This window comes from Symsagittifera roscoffensis, chromosome 6, assembly GCF_963678635.1.
Source record: "Symsagittifera roscoffensis chromosome 6, txSymRosc1.1, whole genome shotgun sequence".
Classification (NCBI taxonomy): Eukaryota; Metazoa; Xenacoelomorpha; order Acoela; family Convolutidae; genus Symsagittifera; species Symsagittifera roscoffensis.
In genome coordinates, this window is record NC_087067.1 from 46,539,320 (window position 1) to 46,549,725 (window position 10,406).

General features: G+C 41.3%; 1 protein-coding gene across 1 annotated transcript in view; it reads left to right on the forward strand.

Annotated features, from left to right (window-relative positions):
• Positions 1 to 10,406, forward strand: part of LOC134848530 (uncharacterized) — a 47,219-nt gene that overhangs the window by 4,835 nt on the left and 31,978 nt on the right. The gene's annotated exons all lie outside the window — the stretch shown is intronic.

The window sequence follows — 10,406 nt, forward strand, 5'->3', positions numbered from 1 at the left end:
AGGTGACTTCGAGGGTTCTACTATTTCGTATTCTAGCAGCATTTCTATTTGTGCTCTGCAAGCTTCTTATTTATGAGGTGTCATACGCCTCGCTCCCTCTCTGTGAGGAAAGGCACTTTCTTCCAATTCGATCTCGTGCTCGACAAAATTACAACAACCAATATCCGCATGTATATTTACAAAAAAACGTCTGCGTTCCAATTTAAATATGCCCTTAGCAACTCAAGCTATCCATCTCCTATCTTATCTCTTAGATGCTCTATTTCCGGCCAGGTCGGTTTGCTAGACTCTAGTTCATATGACGATGGGCGTTCTGGAAACTGCGAGTAGTTCGATAAGCCGTCGTCTGTTTCAGGTCTCATTGAAAATTTTTTAAATAATGACTCCAATTTATTAACCTTTTTTAAAACTAGATCTTTATTCGCAAGAGTTGGAAAGTCTCTTACTCGATGCCAATTCAGGTCAGCGTTTCTCATAGTCCGTATTAATTGGCAAAGCGAATGCCGTTCCGTGTGACGGAAAAAGTCCGGCCGAAAACCACTGAGATTTGCTGTTTGGGTTCGGTACCAGGCAAAACCGCCTACTATAACTCAATGGGTTTCATTTTTTTATCCTAAAGACCATTACTACTGCCTGCCTGGCCTGTATTTTTACTTATCTGTCTTAAAAAAATGATATCTTATTCTCATCAGTTTTAATCCTATTTACTGGTCCCTTAATATACGTTCTGTCTGGGTTCCTAATCCTCATCAGCCTGATATTGAGGTAGATCTTCAGTTCGACATTTCTGACGAAGTCACGCCCCAAGATGAACTGATCCCAATCGTCCAGGTGCTCCAGAGATTCGGTCCTTCCATATGTAGGTCTGTTATTGATGTTCTCCCGGCCACGTAGGTGGCTCCGCGGTTAGCGGCTGTCAACCTTAAATTCGTGGGTATCAGGTCCTCCCTGGTGAAACCCATCTTTTTCCATGTTTTGTCGGCATTACACTGACTACTGCTTCTGTGTCTAGGAGTCCTGTTACTCCGATATTCCCTGTTACTCTAACCAGATGTGTACCGCATCATGTTCAATCATGGCGTCACCGCCAATTCTACGGAGCTGTAGCTCTTCCGGACCCAAAAGTATCTGTCCTAATCGTTCATTGTCTGTCGTGACGTAGGCCTTGGTATAAATACTAACCCCATCCACGTTTAGCATCCTTTGATATAGTCCGTAGACCTCCACGTAGCGCCCGTGAACTTTCAATGTTTGAGTGCCATCCGTTATTAACAAGGCTCGCACAACTCTCGATTCAGTGCGCGGACCTGCTTATCAAAGATAAACCACATAGAAAATCAGATGCATTATGGTGAACTCCGAAGGCTCACCCAGATTCCTGATTACGTCCCGCCGCCGAGATTACTGATTGTATTTTACTTACTTGTGGCACCATCCCGAATTTCTGTCTGGAGATCACGTTCAACTTCATGCTCAAACTGCTCAGTGCCTTCGTTTCTTCCACCACTGATTTTTCAAAGGCATTGAGCTGTTCTTGAGTTCTCTCGAGTTCTCTCGTTTTCATCTTGTCGCCAACTCTTGTTGAACTCTATTCAGGGCATCTTTTGCTGCTGCTTTATAGTCAATCTTAGAATCTTTAGCTGCAGTTTCAGTCTCTGTTCTTCTCGTTTCTTCTAGCACGGCTTGCATTTTTTTCCTAGCCAGCTCCTGCCGTTTCTCTTTCCTCCATGCTTCCGCCTCGCTCATCAGGCATGCCTTGCTGGCTTTATAACCTGACAGTGCCTCTTCATGCCTTGGATACTTGATGTCCGCCACAGTATCCAAAATTGTGGTCAATATGCGTTAAAATGACCCTCCAGGTTACAAAAGAATTACTTGAGGCCGAATTTTGCAATCACTCCTTTCATACAATCCTCTAGACTGATGTCAGTTGCGTCTTTATCTTCGAGGCTAAAACCGATCGCTTTCATGCCCTGATTGTAGGTTGGGCATGCTGATACATGATCATCTGTGGAACTGCAGTTTGCACAAGAGCGTGTCTTGTCCATGTCATCCCTGGGTTTGTACCAGTTGTTACCCTGGTTTGCAGGTCCACTGTTAAAATTGCCATAAGTGTTTTTGTGACTAACTGATCTCATCGGAGACTTCAGTAATAGATATTCTTTGGACTTCAGTCGCAGTTCTTCCAGTGTAGGTGCATTGGTTGAAAAAGGTGTCTAGTGCGTCTGCTAAAATTGTTCTAATGTTCTAATCTGCTAATGAGTTCATCGTTCTTCACGCCATCAATGAACTTTGAAGCTACTGCCAAGTTCATCCTGCTCTTTGACTCGTCCGTTTGACTACGTCTTCTAAGCATTTCTAAGTCATCCAAGAAATAGTCTATGGTTTTGTCTTCACGCAGATCCGTTTCTCGAAGCGCATCATCGCTTGGTGTCTTTGGCTCCCGAGACAAAGCGGTTCAACAGGATTTTGAAGATTTTCTCAGCACTGTTCCGCTGGTATTGCTTCTTGGCCATCAGGCAATTCAAGGCTGCCCCTTCAAGCTGCCGATGAGCCTACTACATTCTTGTTTTTCCGTCAAGTCTTCTTCCTTCAAATGCAGCTTTATGACTTCAATCCAGTTTTCAATACAACCATCTGATTCATCCTCATAACATCTTGTTTTCTTGAAAACCCATTTCGATTTCTTGCTGTGCTCATTGGTCCTGAACAATCTCGTGAGAAAGGTCTCCAAGGACTTGTTCAGATTTTTAAACGCCATGGCCATTGCTGTTGAATTCCGTGAATATCGCACTTGACCGTCCATATCTGTTGTTTGAGGCTACAGAACTTCCCTCCTGTCCAAGTCGCGGGGCTGAGCTCTTCCCCCTGATTCGAGTGATTCCAATTTCGGGAATCGCTTTTTCGACTTGCATGTGCGTCTCGCGTAGGTCGTTTGTTCGAGATTGGTAGACTGCCAAAAGAGGTTCCTCTGATATTCGTGGGATTCCTCGGCCTGCTATTCCTAGTGGCGTTGCAGTTTGAGTTACCCCTTCGTCTTTTGGATACATAGGTTCTTCCTTTGTCTGGATGCTCGTTGAAGTTCACTCTCCTCGAATCTCTGCGTTCCTCCCTCGAGTGGGCTCCTCTATTTCTAGATTCGCTCCTGTTTCCCAGGAGACTGTCCAATCTGTCCATGATAGCCTGAGTGCGTCTTTTCAGCATCGTAACTATCCCTTATCGAGAGCTTAAGAATCTGCTCTTGTCGACTTCGAAGTTGCTCGAGATCACCTCTCAACCGTTTCTCTCTTTCCTCAGCCTCCTTTGTAATTCGCGACAGTTTCCTTGCCATGTACTCGTCTGTCCTCTCTTATAAGCGTTTTTCGCTTCTACTACCTTCGTGTCTGTTGTCGTTTATTTCCTCCCGCAGGCTTTCTGTCTTAACATGAACTGCTCTTTCTAGTTCACACATACTTATTGACATCTGTTAACTCTGCTCACCCATGCTATCCAGAATCGTGGATAACGCCTTTTCCACTGATGCTCCGTTGTCCAGCAGTGGAGTCACTAGTGGTGGCGTCACCTTGTTAGTTCCAGGCAGTTTAGTACTGGTCGAACCTCCTGCTGTTCCTCTCTGTCTCGACGTTGCTTCATGATCTGCCTCTCGTTCCACTCGTGTGGTCACTGAAACGGTGACACTAGCCGTTCTCAATTGCAAGTCCGAGTTGATCATTGTCATGAACTCTCTTGACTGTTGTAATCCATCGATAGTCTTGTTTATGGTTCTGACCGTACAAAACTGATCCGAATAGCCAGTCTCGATGTTTGTGGATGCCTCGCTTTCATGAGTCGAACTGTTCAGGCTCAATTGAGACTCAAAATCATTAATTTCTCTATTGTCTTCCTCCTCTTCTTGGGTGTCTACTTCATCGCCTGTTCCCGTTCCCATAGTAAACGGAAAGAAATTTCTCAAAGTTTTCTTGACTCATTCCGAAAACGAGGAAGAAGTTGCTGCTTTCTCTGTCACCCCGTGCATCATGGTATTATCAGTAGGTGAGCCTCTTTTTGCTGGATTTTCAATCGAAATGTTGGAAAGTTCCGTAATTTCTTCTCGATCAAGAGTCCCGGTCGAAGTAGCGAAATCGTGGCCGTGTTCTACGGGAGTATATTCACTTGTTAACATTCTATTACCATTTCCTTCCGTTTCACATTTTGCGCGATTCTAATCCAGAGAGATATTCGGATGGATCTTTACATCCAGCACTGCCCTTTTATCCTTGGATGTCTTTTGAATCCCTGTTTCAACCACCATTCTGTCTGAAACTTTCTTCCCTTTCTTGTTCTGAGTCTTCTCGGTCATTTCCACAAAAGATTTAATCGTTGATTTCCTTTTTGATTCAGTATGAAAATCCTAGAGCCTGAAATCGTAGAATCTTTTGAGCTATCACTTAGCCTTAGGTACCTTCGACTTGTCTAGACTCATCTTAGTCTATCGCTTTTTAGTGCTGACGCACTTGATTCGGCTGCTACTGTATTTGTTGTCTGACAACTGATAATAGTAACACAACACCTTAGTGTTCAAAAGTTTTACGTACAAATGACAACGAATCTTATTAAAATATCACGGTACATTGTATATATAATTTATGCACAGCAATTGATTATTGGTTATTGGATAAAAAGCTAGCACAGTCTGATGATGTCAATATCTTTAAGAGAAAGTGTAGTATTTTTCTCAAGTGGGCGTCTATTGCACCCACCGATATCTGGGTTACCTATCTGCCTTCAGATTGGCTGCGCTAGACCTACTATAATTCTCAAGGCAACCACTTTTCCAAAAAACAGTTTTGGATTCGAATGCAAATGAATCAGTGACGAACTCTGTTTTTGATTAAACCTAGAGTCGCGAATCTCCGAATTGGGACCCATCCGAATTGGGTTCTCCGGATTTGCAATTTAGGACCCCTCTGAATTGGAACCCCTCCGGATTGGGAAAAAAACAGGATCCCTCCGGATCAGCAAAAAGAACAGGACCCCTCCGAATTGGGCAAAATATGACCCTTACGAATTGGCAGAGGTAATCCTAGACCCTTTCAGATACAATCTCAGCGCTTATCATTCAAAATCAACCAACTAGGAAGGGTTCGTTCAGGCTCCAAACTTCTCTGGATTGAAGCTCAACTGCTTATGTAACAATTTCCTTTAACTGTGAGGGGTCTTTCAATGAGCCTATTTCCGACTTGACTGTCGTTTTCTAGGTTTATTAACCCTTCCTTATTGTCGAGAACAACTTAAAAGTACTTTCTTCAACTTTTATTGCCGTTTGGTAGGGGGTATAAAGGATTTCCAAAAAATTGTTTACAAACGTGAAGGTTCTACCTTCAAAAACCCGGTGGTTTTGCTAAAAACAATTTTAAGAACATACTTTGCTTAAGTTTCTTCGAAAACAATTAATTTACGTTTAAGCCTACTGATTTCCTAATCTAGCGGTATCAAAATGAATTGGATTGGTCCAGTTGTTCGAAAGTTATAAGGCAAAACGTCTTTTGCGCAATTCGGAAAAATTTCAAACTTATAGGTTCCGCCTAACATTTTCCGCATTCGGATTGATGAGTCAACTAAATTAAACACATCAAGTTCGATTTCACTGGGGTCAGGAAGGTGGTTGGCAAACCGGAGTTAAAAGTTTTCTTATTTTGTGGCGTTTCGTTGTTTCAAAAACTACTTAAAAATCGGATTTCTGTACCCAATTAGTTCCAACCATGTTCGAACTAAAATCAACGTTTTATAAGCCTCAGTTTTATAAGCTAATTTTATAATTGGCTTATAAAATGGCTCAGTTTACCTCAGTTTTATAAGCCAATTTACGATGTAACTCACTAACTTAGTAGTTTTGTCCGTTTCAAAAATAATCGATATCGCACAAATTGCGATTTGTGGGGGGGGGGGGGGGGGGTCAAAATATGATTATTTTGACCCTAAAAAACCGGTCTGCTTACGGTTTCTTTGACTAAAAAACGGTATAGGAATAATAATACAAGCAATATAAATAGTAGTACTTGAAGTATTATACCCCTCCGGTTCCGTTCAAAATCCAATTAAAGGTGCTTAACTTGAAACATCGGAACTCGGTGGAGGGTCACTACAGTGCAGTCACTGTCGAGCCCCCCACAGAGTGATATCGCCCCCACAGATTGATATCGTATTTTCTGTACCAAAACGGATACAAAACTTGATAACGATACCTAACAGTCAATTGTTCTTGTCCTTGAGACCCTTCCTGCTGCTCCTTGCGCTGCTTTCCGGATCAGTCTTCCGCTTTAATCCCGTGACCCTTCAGGACTGAGAGCAAATTAGCCTTACCGTGCTTATATACTCAAACAATCCTACAGTACAGGCACCAAAAACAGGCCACAGTTTTGATGGTAACGATCCGGTTTGGTATAAATGCCTGAAAAAACCATATACCTTACATCAACAAACGGGAGTTTCGGATCACATCTCGTCTGGGGGGATGATTTCTACGGATTTTTTTTTAGTTTTATACTGTTTTTTTTGTTTTTTTAGTTAATTTTTTATATGTCTGGTTTTTGGCTTTTTCTTATGTCCTATTTTAGTTTTTGTTTAGCTTTTTGTACATCTTCAACTGTTTTTGGTCATATACCGCTCAGGGAGCGACAGGGCGGCCCCAACCTTTGAGATCTTGATTTTTCCGTCTTATCTAGGTTCAAAAGCTAAATTAGGGAATCCGGAAGGCTTCCGCGTTTCCGAACAACCCGTCCGGCCCTTAGTTATGGGCTATATTTAGAGCATCCACTGGGCTCGAAGTGCTTCGTTAACGGGGCTGCCGATCATGATGTTAAAAGAAAAACACCCAGTAGCGCCATAAAAACATATATTTAACATTCTCCCAGAAGTACATACCGACGGAAAACAAAGATAGGTTCTAAAACGATTGACTAGCGTCTATACACAGCTTCACATGCTTTAAACCGTCTCTAACAAAGCCAGTTCAATGTGTGGTTCAATAATATCGGGTCGACGAAGTCATTGATAGTTAGGGCAATCAGCCAAACCGCGCAAACCAACATAGTTATAAGCAAAAAAACTTTGAGCTCATGGCTGGGTCTCAGTATCCCCAGACCACGAGGTAACTCCTAAGAACAGGGGTACTACTTTAATTACCATGTTACTAATATTTTTGTTCAGTAGATAAAAATCATCATATCCATCGGAGATAGATCAACCCTTTCCCTCAACTCCTAGATTCCAATTATCTGAAAACCAACTTAATGTTATTTAATTCAATTCAGGACACACCAAGAAGCCAAAAGTCAACAAAATTCAGAAGTTATCTTTTCCCAAGACCCTTCCGGTATCTTGAATATGGCTGAAAAGCTGTCTTCTTGACGAACAGGAAGGGTAGCAAAATCATCCCAATAACCCTCATGTTCTCGGGAATTGCTCCGTAACGATTTTAGCTGCACAATCGTTACATTTCGGAATGCTCTTTCACTAATATCTCTTAGTACAATATCTGTCGCGTCTCTCGTTCGTCGCACGTCTGTGTGATATCAGCGAAAATCGTTTTTCTGATTTTCGCGGTTTTTCAAAATTAAAATTGTCACGTGTCTGTACAAACAAATGAATTTTCAAAATTTCCCATTTCAGTCAAAACCAACCTCTCTCAATCCGTTCAACTGAACATTTAGCTCTGTTAGTTCTCCGAAAAATCAGATCCTCGCACTGAACTTTTCAAGATAAAAATTCGTTCTTTTCTGACATGCAATTCAGTTCATTCTGGTCGAAGGTCACTTTGATGTTGTACCATCAGCTTGATCCCTCTCCTTCCGTTTCACTAATGCTTTCTTCCTTGTCTGTGAGGGTCTAATCTTAACTGATCCTGTATTTTCAATCTAACCCTAGTTATTCACTACCAGACCTGATTTGCGCACTTCCCGTCTTTAGATAGTTGGAAATGTTTTTAGGGCTGACGGGTCGATAGTTGTTTGATCTGTGGCTTTAAATTGAAATGTTGATGACGTCGGACCACACCACAACGTCTGGTCTTGAAAGCAAGGTGCGCTTTTCTAGAAGAAATTGCAAGTTCTTCTCCCTACTGTTTGTATTCTGATTGAGAAAGAGTCCGGGAATGGTCGTCACGATTGTTGAATAGACGTTTCTTTCTTCGGATTCCAGATCCTTTAGGCTAGCAGTGTAGCGAACTAGCAGCTACTATGTAAACCAGTCTGGCTCTGACATCATAAGACAGTACATTAAAAATAAGAGACACAGAAAGAAAAACATTAAGTCAGAATGCGTTAAAATTGTAAATTCAAATAAACGTTTTCGCATATATTGTGCATCTTCAGGTTTTAAATTTTTAAATGATGAAAGACCTAAATTTTTAAAATTCTAAATGATGAAATTGGTACAAATTGATGGAAGATCATAAAAAGTGTCATACACATCATTATTTCAAAATTTAAAAAATTCAACCAATCACAACTTAACAAATGTTACTGAAATTATGTGACAGTTATTATGTTACAATTTTAAACATTTAGTCACAAATTTCTGAAAGTTTTCACCTTTTTTGTTTTTACAATTTCCTTTTGTCGCTAATTTCATGCTAACATAAAAACTAATTTAAATTTTTTTGTTTTAGCCAGAATTTTTTTGATTCTGGAACTATAGCCTTAGCGTCAGCTCCCTTCTTCTAAACTCGTCGCGGGTGTTAATTGCCGGACTCTCTTTCCTAATGTGCAGCGCCTCTAATGTAAGTAACTTAATGCTGCTGGACGCCTTGTCGATTATCTTCCAATTAAACTCCGACTTACCACTCTCACTACCCCACTGCCTTATATGCTGTCCAACTGATGTATCCTCTTTTCGGTGTTCTTCAATCCTTGCGGTGAGATATTGGACCGTCTGGCCAACATAGATGGATTTGCACCCACAACATTCAAATCTATGCACCACTTTTGATTTCAGTTCACTGGAAAAGGAGGATTTTAGAGAGGGCATGCAAGTTTTCATTTTCTTCGTCGTGAATCTGCGCATTGGTGATATCGCGCACTTTTTCTGCTAATGACTGATTGTGATTCCCCCTATATTGGACCATCAAGATGGGTGGTGGATCACTGCTATAATCACAGGGCTTCTTTTTCTCAGCCATGTTCTTTTTGTTTTTGCCCTCCCTGATGATCTTTTCAAGGGCATGCCACGCAACCCGCGACGACCAACTTTCCGGCTGTTGGTTATACCACCACTGTTCACGGTTGATTTTCATCTCTTTATCATATTCTTACCATGTTGACGTACTGCGAAAAACTCGGTGAACAAATCCTTCAATCACACTTTTCTTGTACTGAAGGGGGCGCAGCTTCTAAAATTTAGTATGGTACCTGTATCTGTTGGTTTTTGATACCACCCACTGTTAATTTTCCTGCTTTTTTTCAATCCTAATTTGTAAATCTAAAAACGCCAATTTGCCGTTTGTGTTTGGTGTCTCTTTTGTGAACTGTAAAACTGGATGTAATAAGTTTGTAGCCCGTAGCACCTTTTCAGGATCACACTTCACTGTTCTCACTATATCGTCATTGTAACGGAGAAATAACTTAACTTGCTGCTCTGACTTATTTTCTCTCTTATCGCGATGCATTTTCTACAGTACCAGACGATTTCACTTACATTTCGTTACTCATCGTCTGATATATTACCGCATTTTACGTGATAGGAGTTCAAGCAGCATTCACATTCTACAACTTTCGACCTGTACGTGACCTTCTTATTGTACTTGGGACATATTCCGTTAAGATCTTTTTCGGTCAAAACATTTCGGGAATACCACTCGTTAGTGCAATTTCGTACTGCTTGAGCCAAAGCTTTGCTAAAATAACGGCAAGAGATGCCCCGATTGCCCAACCATCTTTATGAACGTACCAGGTTTCATTGCACTTCAAATGGACTTGACTAACTGCCATGTTCAACAGTCTCTTCATGGTTTTCCTTGCAATTTATGGTGGTTCATCTTGCTCATAAAGTTTTCTCAGAGCTATGTTTATTGCTTCCTTAAGTGGAACATTTGTATACAAACTCTTCACATCTAGAGATATCAAATTTCCATTGTGCTCAAGATTAATGCTCTCTAAGATTTCTCTCGCATCTAGTGATTTGGTTTCGTTATTTGCGCACTCAATTTTTTTGAAAAATTTTGCAAGAACCTTGTTCAAGTTATAGTAAGAGCTACCAAGCATTGAGAGGACCGGTCTTAATGGGGTATGCTCTCTATGCATCTTCGCCAACCCATAAAGCCTGGCGGGCTGCGCCCCAGTAGACCTCATCGTTGTGTAGCGCTTCTCATCTATTTCGTCTATTTTCCCAACTTTTTTTTGATGTCTCTTCCTAACTTCAAAATAATCGCA